The sequence below is a fragment of the Bidens hawaiensis genome, unplaced genomic scaffold (assembly GCF_021521415.1).
Source record: "Bidens hawaiensis isolate Kalapana, Puna unplaced genomic scaffold, B.hawaiensis_p1.1 tig00010472_1, whole genome shotgun sequence".
In the NCBI taxonomy this organism is placed as follows: Eukaryota; Viridiplantae; Streptophyta; class Magnoliopsida; order Asterales; family Asteraceae; genus Bidens; species Bidens hawaiensis.
This window is the reverse complement of record NW_027491800.1, coordinates 71500-84498: the sequence shown is the minus strand read 5'-3', so window position 1 is coordinate 84498 and position 12999 is coordinate 71500. Positions and strand designations below refer to the sequence as shown.

The window sequence follows — 12999 nt, the reverse complement described above, 5'->3', positions numbered from 1 at the left end:
CAAAAAGCTCCAAGAGATCTTGGACCAGAGGGGGGTGCTTGACCAAACTGAGCGTAAGCTAAAGGGCGTCGAAGAGGCTGCAGCCAAAGATGTGTTGCTTGCCAACCTTACAAAGAACGAAGCCGAACGCGCCCGTAATGAAGCTCAAGCTGCCCTCCAGGAGGCTCTGGTTACCAAGGAATGGCTTCTTCGAGAAGCGTTGTCGCAGGTATGCGCAGTTTCACAATTTCTTTACGCTTTTCCTTACACTTAGAAGAGTTTTTGATATACTTCTGTTTTTTAGGTTGTGCATCGGGTGTTCACGAACACATCATATGACGATGCGATGAGCGCAGCCCTCAACGCTTCTCATGAGGATGGGGAAAAGGCTGGCTTCTTGCTTGGTCTAGGGTTTGTTGAACAAGGCATTCCGCCTTCCAACTTCCCTCTTTACAATGTGGATACTGAAGCTGCGTATGACCAAGCAGTGAATCAGTATGCCGCCTTCCCGCATCCGGTGGTGGAGAAGGTAAACGAGATTGCTGCTGCTGATGATGGGCTAACTATCCTCAAAGCTTTCCTTGAACCGCCACACTCTACTGATGGTGCGGGTCCAAGTGGGAGTGGTCCTGAAGCTTGATACTTTAGATCCCTTTCCACCATTAGAGTATATTTTTATGTTTGTAGACTTCTAATCTTGTATGCGGGTATGTACCCAGCAATTCTTTTAATGTTTGAATGTTGATGGAATAAAGATTATTTGTTAATGCCTTGCCTTGTTTATTTCACGCATATTTTGTTTTAACTTAGCAATTTCTTGAGTACTTAGATAAGTTAACTTTTCAACGTGGCAGATAATAAGTTAAAGTTTTGCTTCCTCTTTCGTGATTGTGCGGATAAGACCGTCACTTTCACTTAGTAGGATGGCTAAACTTTACCTATATCTGACCTGCGTGGAAGTTTTCCTCATCTTTTCCTTTGAAATTTTCTAAGTGTTTTGAATAAGTTAACATGTCGACGCGCGGTTGCCAATAGGTTAATGTTCAGTTTCCTCTATCATGATTGTGCGGGTAGGACCGTCACTTTCATTTATTGGGATGACCAAACTTCACCTATAGCTGACCTGCGTGAAGGTTTTCCTTAGAAATTTTTACCGTTTTATGTGTTTATACGGGTTTTGCCGCCTTCCACACGCAACGACTTACTTCTTCCCATATTTATGCGGTGAATACCGGCATCAGTGTGGGAAGTTCATAAGTATAAAGGTAAGGCTATTAACACAATGTGAAAGGAGAATCATTTCCATTAGAAGTGGCTCTAGGCCTTTTCTTTACAAGTTTGGAATTGATCTACATGTAACATTTGCGTAATTGAGCTCTGTTCCATGTTCTTGGGATAGGAGTGCCATCGAGCCTTTCGAGCCGGTATGCGCCTTTTCCCAAAACTTCTTTGATAATGTACGGTCCTTCCCAGACCGGTGCCAGTTTTCCTGGGCGCTCTTGGTTTGAAGCCTCGTTGTTACGCAATATGTAGTCTCCTACATTGAAGTTGCAGAGTTTTACCCGCGTGTTGTAGTACTTTTGCATTTGTCGCTTGTAGTTTTCTTCACGCGCTGCGGCTAAGTCTATGCGTTCCTCGGTTAGCATAAGGTCTAACCGTCTTTCCGCATCATTGTCTTCTGGCTGAAACAAGACCCTTGGTGAGGGCAAACCAATTTCGACTGGGACCATGGCTTCAGTGCCATAAGTGAGGCTGAACGGGGTTTCTCCCGTACTGGCCTTTTTCAGCGTTCCGTTTGCCCAAAGGACGTGTGGAACTTCGTCTACCAAGCCGGATCTGTGTTCCATGAGTCTTTTCTTTACGCCTTCGACGATGCTTTTATTTGCTCTTTCCACCTCACCGTTACCTTGCGGGTGTGCCACTGAGGTAAAGGTGTGGGTGATTTGAAGTTCTTCCAGCCACTTTTGTAGCTTCTTGTCAGCAAAGTTGGTGCCGTTATCACTCACCAAAGTCTGTGGAAGTCCAAAACGACAAATAATAAATTCCCAAATAAATTTTTTAATATGTTTTGCGGTTGTTTGGGCTAAGGGTTTTGCTTCTATCCACTTGGTGAAGTAGTCGATGGCTACCACTAAGAACTGAACGTTTCCTGCTGCTGTAGGAAATGGGCCTGTCACATCGATGGCCCACTTCTGAAATGGCCATGAAGAGGTGACTGGAACAAGTTCATTCTTCGGGCGATGCGTGTTGGGTGCGTAGAGCTGGCAAGACCTACACTTTCTGATGTATGCCAGCGCATCCGTATGCATCCCCGGCCAAAAGTATCCCGCGTTGTTTAGCTTAGCTACAACAGCGCGTGGACCTGCGTGTACTCCACAGATGCCTTCGTGTACTTCCCTTAGGAGGTAGTCAGCATCTTTGTTGTCCACGCATCTTAAGAGTGGGCCAAGAAAGTTACGTCTGTAAAGGATGTCATCGATGAGTTGATAGTTTAATGCTTTACAACGTATTTTTCTTGCCTGTGTTTTTGACTCTGGTAGTATACCCGCTGCAAGGTAATTTATTATCGGTGTCATCCACGTTTCTGTGTCGGTTTGGATGACACAAATTTCCTTGTGCGGGACTGATGGTGCTTTAAGGAGTTCAATGCGGATGTCTTTTCCCAAATGGGTGAAGGCTAATGATGCAAGCTTGCTTAACGCATCCGCAGATTTGTTTTCGCTACGCTTGACGTGTATGACTTTACAATCATTAAAATCGCGCATAAGGGTTTTTGCTTATGCGAGGTACAGGGCCATTGTGTCGTTCACGGCCGTGTACGTTCCATTTATTTGGTTGGCTACTAACATGGAATCCACGTGGGCATCCAAGTTTTTCACTCCCATTTTACGCGCAATTCTCAGCCCGGCCAAGAATGCTTCATACTCGGCTTCGTTATTCGTACTTGGAAAATCCAGTCGAATAGCGTAAGTGTATTCTTGGCCTGCTGGGTTGGTTAGTTTCAACCCCGCGCCTGAACCCTCGTTGCTGGCTGCTCCATCAGTGTAGAGTCGCTAGACATCATTGATGTCCTGTGCCGGGAGGGGTTGAGCCTCCTCCTGTCACTCTTTCTCCCGCGAAGCGGGGACTTCTGCAATAAAGTCGGCCAGGACCTGGCCTTTTATAGCTGGTCTTGGCTTGTACTTTATCGCATATTCCCCCAACTCAATTGCCCATTTGGCTAGACGTCCCGATAACTCGGGTTTGCCTAGAACGTTTGCGAGTTTGAAGTTGGTGAGAATGGTGATTGGGTGACCTTGGAAATATCGTCTTAGCCTGCGTGAAGCCTGTACAAGTGCTAAGACTAGTTTTTCCAGGGTGGAGTACCGGGTTTCTACATCTGTTAGGACACGGCTAACATAGTAAATAGGCATCTGGATACCTTTTCGCTCTACTAGCAGGACTGCCCCGATTGCTCTATCTGTGGCAGAAAGATATATGATTAATTCCTCCCCCGCTTCTGGTGCTGTGAGCGTTGGGAGTTCGATCAAGCGTGACCGAATTTCCTGAAAAGCTGCTTCCGCTTCTGGTGTCCAGCGGAAGTGCGTTTTCTTTAAACAGTTTCTCAATGTTGACACGAATGGGAACGACCTATCCGCATGGTTTGACAAAAAGCGGTTAAGTGCGACTAGGCGTCCATTCAGTGTCTGGGCTTGCTTGATGGTAGTAGGTGATTCCATTTTGATAATGGCTTCGACCTTTTCAGGGTTTGCTCTGAAGCCATCTTTAGTAACAATGACTCCCAAGAACTTCCCTTCTTCCATCCCAAAGGAACACTTGCTCGGGTTGAGCTTCATGTTTATCTTTCTGAGCGTGTTGAAAGTTTCTTCGATGTCTTTCAACATCGCTTCTGGCTTAGGGCTTTTGATGACCAAATCATCCATGTAGACTTCCAAGTTTCTCCCAATTTGGGCATGAAACTCTTTGTACATCAGGCGTTGGTATGTGGACCCTGCATTCTTAAGTCCGAATGGCATCATTTGATAACAAAATGTGCCATCGGGCGTCCGAAATGCGGTTTTATCCTGATCATCTACAGCCATGTGGATTTGATGGTACCCCTTATATGCGTCAAGGAAGCATTTAAGGCGAAATGGTGCTAATGAATCCACTTTGAGGTCAATTTCGGGTAACGGGTAACAATCTTTGGGGCATGCTTTCTTTAAATCTTTGAAATCTATGCACATGCGCCATTGTTTGTTAGCCTTCGGTACCATAACGGGATTTGCAACCCATGTTTGATATCTACTAACGCGTACGATGCCCGCGTCAAGGAGTTCCTTGACTTGGGTTCTACACGCGTTAGCCTGTTCCGCCCCATTACTCTGCGCTTTTGTATGACTGGCGTAAAAGCCGGGTCACACTTGAGCTTATGCTCTTCTTTACTTCGAGGTACACCAGTCATGTCAGCTGGTGTCCACGCGAAGATGTCAGCGTTTCTCTGTAGTAAGCGTTTGAGTAAGGTGCGCGTAGGATCAGTGATTGTTGGGCCAATTGTAACAGCCTGGTCAGGATATTTGCCATTGAGGGCCCATTTTTCTAGTTCGGTGATGATTGGTTTAGCCATCTTTAGTTTGGGTTTAGATGAGACGGATGCGATGCATACCTGGGGGATACCGGTGATCATCGCTACACCCTCAGCAGTTGGCCATCCCATCATGCCGTGGACTGAAGATACCACGGCGTTGAATCTTGCCATCCCGTCTCTCCCGAAGAGAATGTCGTATGTGTGATGTGGCTTCCTCGTTACGACGAAGTCCACGTCTTCTGTGCGGGAGTATTTCCCGTCCGTGAGGATGACGGGGAAAGATAGGATACCCAGGGGGGTGTTTGTGCTGCCGTCAAACCCTTCCATTAAGGCGTAAACCGTTTCCAGGCGTTCTTTGTCTTCGTCGTCTAGCTTGTCAAAGAACTGTCTGTACATAACCGTTGACGAGGCGCCGTTGTCAGCAAGAGTGCGGGAAGTTATGTAATGCCCCAGCTGGCTTTTGATGACGATAGGGCCTTCCTTGCTGGGTCCTCCTGGCACTCGCGGGAAGCGCACCTCAGCTTCCTTCCATTCGCATGGTTCTGTCGTTCGTCTTTTTCTTCCTCTGATGTTGCCATGAACCATGTGGATGCTGATGTCAACGGGCTTTCGTCCGTTGCCTTTATACCGGTTATCATTCCTTCCTCCATTCTTGATTGATGCCACAAGGTGTGCAAGTCTTCCATCCTTGACGAATGTTTCAACAATATCCTTCAAGGATGTACACTCCTCTGTATTGTGACCCTTTGTCCCATGGAAGTCACAGGATTTGCTCTGATCCACATTAGGTCGCTGCCGGATCATTGGAGCTTTTGGCCATGGGAGTTTTTCGGTGGCAAATATCTCCGTGACGCTTTTGGTGAGTGGCGTCCACCGGTGTTTTCGGCTTGAAGGGTGCGTGTTATCCCTTCCGCCAACAAGAGGGCGAGAGCTGGATGAGGTGTCAAAGTTTACCCTTGACTGCCAAATACCCAGCTTCCTCTTTTTGTTCTGCCGGGCGATCCGAACATTGTTTTCTCTAGTCCTCTGCGTGTAGAGGTGTGTACTCTGGGGAAGATCCCTACCCAGTTGCTTCTCCGTCTCGGCAAAGCGCTTGGCCGCCGTCATGATGGCATCCCTTGTGGATGGTATGCCGTCCTTACCCGTCAACGTGCGGATAAGCTCTGGGTATTCGGCGCCCTGGATGAAAGCGGCGCAAACAAGATCTTCACTTATGTTGCCTAGACTCAGCTTTTTGGAGTTGAAGCGAGTGATGAAGTCTAGTAAAGATTCATCTTCCTCTCTCACGCAGTTGAGGATCGTCCACTGCTCTTCAGTATATTTCCTCTGTTGACTGAAGTGTTGGCTGAACTTGTGTTGAAAGTCCGCCCAATCATAGATGTGGTGGACCGGTAAACGATCAAACCACGCCCTGGCCGCTCCAACCAGCGTCATCTGGAACATGTAACACCACGTGGGTTCCGTCCAGTTACTGACGGTTTCCCCCGCTATGAATCTGTTCAAGTGATCATCTGGGTTGGATAGACCATCATAAGTGTCGATGTTGGACATCTGTTTGGCACTTCTCGGAGCGATTGCTTCCGCAATGTCCCTTGCAAACTTGGATGTTCCCGCATTTGCAGCAGTTGGTCTAAAAGTTTTGGAGAAGTCGCGTGGGTTTCCCCCCGCGTTCCTTAGTTTGAAGGTTTCTCCGAAATTCCTTCTTGGTTGGAAGTCCGTTTCTTACGCTTCCCTTTCGCCCTATGGCGAGGGTTCGCGTCAGTGTCGGATTCCTCTCGATCATCGTCCGAGTACTCGCACTCACTGTTCATGTTGAGCTGTTGTCGAGTGCTTCCGAATTCGTCAGCCTGTTGGAGTGAACGCAAGCGTTCATCCAACTCAGCTTGGAATTCCTTCTGACGTGCTTCGGCCCACGCCTTAACTTGATCGAGTGTTTGGCGAGGGAGCCTCGTCTGTTTCTCCAACTGGGCATCAGTGAACCCCAGTGAAATATTGTTTACTGCACTTGCCCCGGCTTGGGTAACCGGGGTAGTGTTCGTAAAATTTGTGTAACCGCCGGTGTTCCCCCCAGTAGCTGGGGTTGTGGTTACCGGGGTTTCTTGGTCACTTACTGGCCTTGGGACAGGAGTAACGTTAACCATTTTTTCAGAAGTTTTGAAAAAACTGAGAATTAGTTCTAGCTTTTATGCACGGATGGCGTCAATGAAGAAATACTAAGCGACCCCGGGCAGATTATGGATAATCTGGGGGTTAAGTAATGTTTCCCACGAGGGTTAGGTCCGGCAAAGAAGGATGTTCTTCAGATGACCTGCAAAACAGACACCGTGAGCTCGTCACTGAGAAGGGGGGGTTCCTCCTTGTGACCACCCTCCGGCGTGAGAATCAGACTAGGTTGCTCTGAATATAAGTATATATTGAGAGAATTAGCTAGTGAATGTAAGATACAAGATGATCATACCGTTCCAAGGTGTTGGAGTATTTATAGCCGAAGGTAGGTTTCCAAGCAGGTACAGCCAGCTGTATAATATTCATGTTCTACCAACTATGGGCTACGCACGTGCCATGCTGGTTGGTGGGTAGGCAGCGGCTGATAGTGGCAAGGCCGGCTGTGTACTGTTCCCTTTCCACCAACTGCAGGCTATGTGCGTGCCACGACAAGGGTTGGTGAGTAGGCAGCGGCTAATAGTGACAAACAGTACTAGAGCATGCTCTTCCTCGTACTGTTGTCGGTGAGCTGTCACCCTGTGATTGGTTCATGGGCTGCTTTGGTCAGATCTTGTCTATTTTGTCCATACCTTGGCAGGTATAGTACAAAAGATCTTCCAGAAGCATACGGACTGGCTCATTTGGGCGGGAGTGTTCCCGCCTTGCTCATTCCTTCAGGTGACACTGAATTATTGAGTTAGTGCCTTGTGCGTGTAGCCTTGCTATTAGTGCGGGTAGCCTTCCCTGATGGCTTGTATCCGCAGCTGCGGGGACAGGCGGGGTACTTCACCATTGGGAGGCTTTCCCTGCGGGAACAGCTGGCGTACTGCGCGTAAGGTCTTCATCTCTGAGCATGGTGGGTCCTGCGGAACCAGTTGGTCCTTGCGCAGACGTCCATCTTCAAGGTGAGTCTTGCGGGTCCAACTGGGCTCTGCTGGGACCTACCTCTTCGTATACAAAAAGAAGAAGAAAAAAAAAAGAAAACAGAAAAAGCCTAAGGTGAATCATAGCTTGTTGATTTTCTACAAATTATTAAGTCAACTAATATATCCAAACTCTAAATTATTGTTTGTGGAAGCTCCTGTTACTATTACTATATAAAGCGAACGATGTCTGCCTTTATACTCAAAAACTCATTACCAACTATCTCTTGTAAAGGATTGTTTAGCCTTTGTAACAATAATCACAATATGGCTCTATCAGGAGAGTTGATCGCTTATGTAGAGATCAGTAAGACCGGTGATGTGTTTCATGATATCATTAGACACAAGCCGCACAAGCTGGTTGAAATATCCCCTGAGAAAGTTCATGATTGTGAGCTCCATGAGGGGGTGTTGGATCTGTCATCATGTAGCACTACACTCATGGTATGTATAAATTGTAGTAATCTAAAATCTTGTGTGTTTCATGCATTTGGATTCATGGGCATAACCAAGATTTCTTAGTTTTAGTTGGATTTGTGATTTCACTAGCTTAGAACCCATATGCGTACGGTACGTTATGGGAAATATCAATATATAAAATTTATAAATTCTTATGTACGTTTTAGTTGTGGAAAAATATATTATATATTTATATATACTAACAATTTAAAAAAATACAAAAATACGTAAATTTTAATATATAATTGGGTTTCGAAGATACGCCAATCACTGTTTAATAAATAACACGCGTGGATATACCCAATTTATATTTCCGTCTTCTCTATTCTTTTATTTCCCTCCTGTTAGTTGTCAATTGACAATATGACTTAGGGCACAATATAATTTAAGTGGTCAAATAATATTTTAGTAAAGCGCCTTGAATCCACTGGATAGTAAAGGATCTTGGATCCAACGCAAAACCTTTGTGAATGAGAGATATAAAGAAGAGAAAGACCAATAAAATCAAGTTTCAAGGTTGTAATTTATTTGTAAAGTTTGATTTGATTACCATTAATCTCCATTTACTATAGATTGAAAACAAAAGTTACATAATTAAAATTTTAAGTTTCTTAAAATAAAAGAGAATTTAAAATAAGTGTATTTTAAAATAAAAGACAAAAGTTACGTAATTAACCCAAGCCTTCTACCATTGAAAAAGTGGCCTAGCAACAATTAACAAGTGATTGGGTAAAAACATTATATAAGGTCCATTTTTTATACTTGTCTTAAACACGAGAAATCTTGGGAACGGCCCTAGTACAGATATTCACTTAATATATAACTATAACTATTTTTGATTGATAACATTTTCTTGCATTTCTGCATTAAAAAAAGATGGAAAGAAGAAAACTTGCAAACAGATAATTGAGGCGGTGAACGAAGAAAACCACACGATTGTGTTCAAGGTAATTGGAGGCGAGCTAGTGGAAGAACTATACAAGAGCTTCACGATCATATTCCATGTTGAAACCAAGGGTGATGTGCAGGTAGCAACATGGACCTTTGAGTTTGAGAAACCAGACAAGAGTGTACCATATCCGACTTCTTTCATGGATTACCTATGCAATATTGTTAAGGATATGGACGCTCATAGCGCCGATGGTTCTGCTTAATTTCGTTGTGAGTGTGAGTGTGAGTGTATTCTAAGTAATAAATTGTTTGTGATGTAATTTTCTTTTAATGTCATGTGTGAATCTTTGTGATCTTGTTGCAATGTTGTGATATATGTATCGATCTTTATTGTTGTTTTCCACAAGTGGTATTAACTTCTTGTTTTATATATGTTTTGAAGTTTATATGTATTTTGAATTTTTGTCCTTGTCTTGTTCACAAACAATCTATATTATTATTACCTCTTTAATTTTTTTTCTTGTATTTTCTTCAGTTTGATTAAAAGCCTAAAGTTGGAAGACACTTGTAGCCTTATAAGATGACTGTAGGGGTTTCACTATGCCGTTTTCATCTGTTTTCGTCTGAGGTTTAATTTTCATTCTTCTCAGATTTTGAGAGTTTGTGGAATGATGATCTCTATTTCAATTACTATTTCTGTTTTTTATATCTATTTATATTGTATTATTGACTAAGCGGTTCATTGGTTAGTAAATCATTTTGGGGTTTTTGGGTTAAGATTTTTTATAATAATCATAATCATAGTAACTCTTTTGAGGGCATATCAAATTGTTTTGGGTTTCAATGTTAAATTTATACCATATTTGCATTCTTATTGAAATAACCAAAGTATTGATTCTCAAATTAGAAAAGATAGATCAAAGTACATGCATGTTTCAGAAGCATAGAAAGTTCAATCAATGGATAATCAAATATACAAGAGAGCTTTACATTGGGCTAAAGTTAATCACCCTCTTTGGTGGAGAGAATCATTTTCCATTTACCATCATTGTCCGCTATAAGTTCTTATTTGCTACTCCTTTAACGAATTATAATCAATCCAATTTGGATATTGTCCACTATAAGTTCTTATTTGCATCTCCTTTAACGAATTATAATCGATCCGATTTAGATGACACATGAATCATTAATTGCTTAAATGTTATGATTTTATCTATAATATCTATTCTTTTTAACATAAATCGTTGTGTAAATTACAGGATTGTAACAAAGTTGAATCTTTTACCACAAGTTACTAAGTTTGATTATTTGCATTTTGTCGAGAAGGAAAATAACAAGTAATGAACTAATGTGAACTCTAGTTAAAATAAGAAAATTGAACAGAACTTGGGTGGTATATAACTTTTAAGTATTTTTTTAAAACAAAATAACAATGATCATTTTATTATTATACTTATTATAATAATAAAAATTATTATTATAACTATTATCATACAATATCTTATACTATCATGTCAAATGATATAGTCTCGTTATTTCAAAAACAGATCATATTAAGTCATATCGTATTATGACGTAGTGTATCTTATTATATATTATAACATATGATAGTATATTGTGTTAAACCAATAATATCAAATCATAATACATATCACGTTGGAATACCGAAAGTGGTAGTGGTTTCATAAATCATGTTGACTTGGTGACCCCAAATTGATATACTCTAATATTGAGTAATCACGATATATTTAAGATCAAATGATATTAAGTGTGAAGATTGATACGAGTTTGGTTTAAAATTGTCCATGTTGTAAATTGATTGATTTGTCTTGGCTCGTTTTATCAAAGACATTTGTTTTGAGTCGTTATAAATAAACAAGCCGGCAAGTCAATCCCTTTACACCGCGTTCAACTTGTTTACAAATTAAATCAATCCATTTGCAATCCGTAAACCTAAGTTACCTATTTAGATAAACGGATTACATAAATCATGTCATGTTACATAACTTTAAGCATTTACATGTTAGAATGATGACTTTTATACATATATGTTTATAGTTTTGTACACGTGTTCATCAATTTTAACCCGTCAATCCGAATCTGCTAACCCGAAATGATCAAGAAGCTAACTATTTTTTTAGGGTTTATTGGATTTTAATAATCCCTATTGACGGGTATTAGCCGATAATAATCTCATTCATTTTATCGCCACTGGCGGTCTCAAACTTAAAAAGGTTGCCCTCGATGGTCCCCCGTTAAAAAGGATTTCATGACGTTATATTTTTTTTCCGAATTTCAAACCAATGTTTTAGAGCTTTTAATCGGAAGAAGGATACTTGTCGATTGATGTAAAACTTAGCTCGAAACGGTGATCCAAACAACTTGATTCTTGTTAATTGGAAGTCCAAACACTGAAACAACTTGATTTTGTTAATTGGAAGTCCAAACATCGGAAGGAGGATAAGTGATTAATAAATACTTTTTTACAAAAGTTTGATGTTAAATTCATTATTTTGGGTAATTTTTTTTCGACTCCAAATATATAACCAAAAACTTAACCAAACCAACCTTGCGTAAAACTTACAAAATAAAACCGAACAATTTCTAAAATCGATATATCATTTTTCATTCATATGGTTTAAACACAAAACCGACCCATACAGCATACAAACCGGCCCTTATAAATAAAATGTCAATACCATTTAAAATAATAAATTTCCCTAAGTTTAGACCCCTGACTTTTTAGCCATCGGCATCGCATTATTGAAATTTTGAACAACTTGATATTTTTGACCCAACCATGCGTATTTATTTCATTAATTAGCATCTAGCAATTGCATCAATCAAAATAATTGATATATTTTTGAAAGAAAATATGTAAACTTATCATGTTAAACATCATGTAGCTAGTACCCTAGCTAATTGCTTTCTATTTATAGGTTAAGGTATCTTATATGGTTGCACACTCGAATTAGCTATATATCTACCTCTCTAACAAAGAAGCGATTTTAGAGACTATCGAAAGTCTTGAACGATAAAAAAGATGGCGCTTTCTGGAAAGATAATTATGTACGTAGAGATCAATTCAGGTGGTGACGTGTTACATGATATTGTTCGGACAGACCAAATGATATCGCTTCAATGTTGCCTGATAAGGTTCATAGTTGCGTTCTGGTTGAAGGACAATGGGGAGCCGTTGGATCAGTCATTTGCTGGAATTTCACCTATGGTATGTGGTTAAATTTTATTATTTTCCAAAAGCCATTTGTCGACGTGGCAACAATGTCTCTCCAAAGTCCAAACCCACCGGATTAGTTTCTAGTTTACCTTTTAAAATTTTGAGTCGTTTGACATAACATACCGGACTAGTTTATATTATTACATGAAACACATTTAAAAAATAGGGTTAGACTTTAGTAGGTCCGTTTAGAAACTGATATGAACGTATTTAAACTAATGCAAACCCACCAATTTCACGTTAGGTACTTCTTTTCATATCTGAAATTCACACCCTTGTACAATACAACCTTTTTTAAACTGTGTATATGGCACGAGTTAATTAAAATGTAAATTAATGAACGGGTTTTGAAAGCTAGTGAGCGGCTAGAAAGATCGAGAGTACAAATTTGTGTTACCTTATCATGTTTTATTGTTATTTTTTGCATGGGAAACTAAAGATGGTAAAAGGGAAGTTATAAAGCAAGAAATACATGAGGAAAACCACAAGATAGTGTTCAAGGTACTTGAAGCAAGACTAGTGGATAACATATACAAGTCCTTCAAGATCAAGTTTCATGTTGAACCCAAGAGTGATGGAAAGTTGGGTGTTGTGACCTTTGAGTTTGAGAAGGTGAATCCTAAGATGCCCTATCCAACTGATTTCATGGATTATCTATGTGATGTTTTCAAGGGTATTGATGACTATAACACTAGCAAATAGATATATGAAATATATTGTAAACCCATGAAGGAATA

The 12999-nt window shown here is 41.1% G+C and overlaps 1 pseudogene across 1 annotated transcript; it reads left to right on the top strand.

Moving 5' to 3' along the window:
• Positions 1-12023: 12023 nt before the first annotated feature.
• LOC143535417 (MLP-like protein 31) lies at positions 12024-12999 on the top strand (annotated as a pseudogene). Its single transcript, XR_013135710.1, has 2 exons — positions 12024-12253; positions 12702-12999. The product of XR_013135710.1 is annotated as an MLP-like protein 31 (transcript).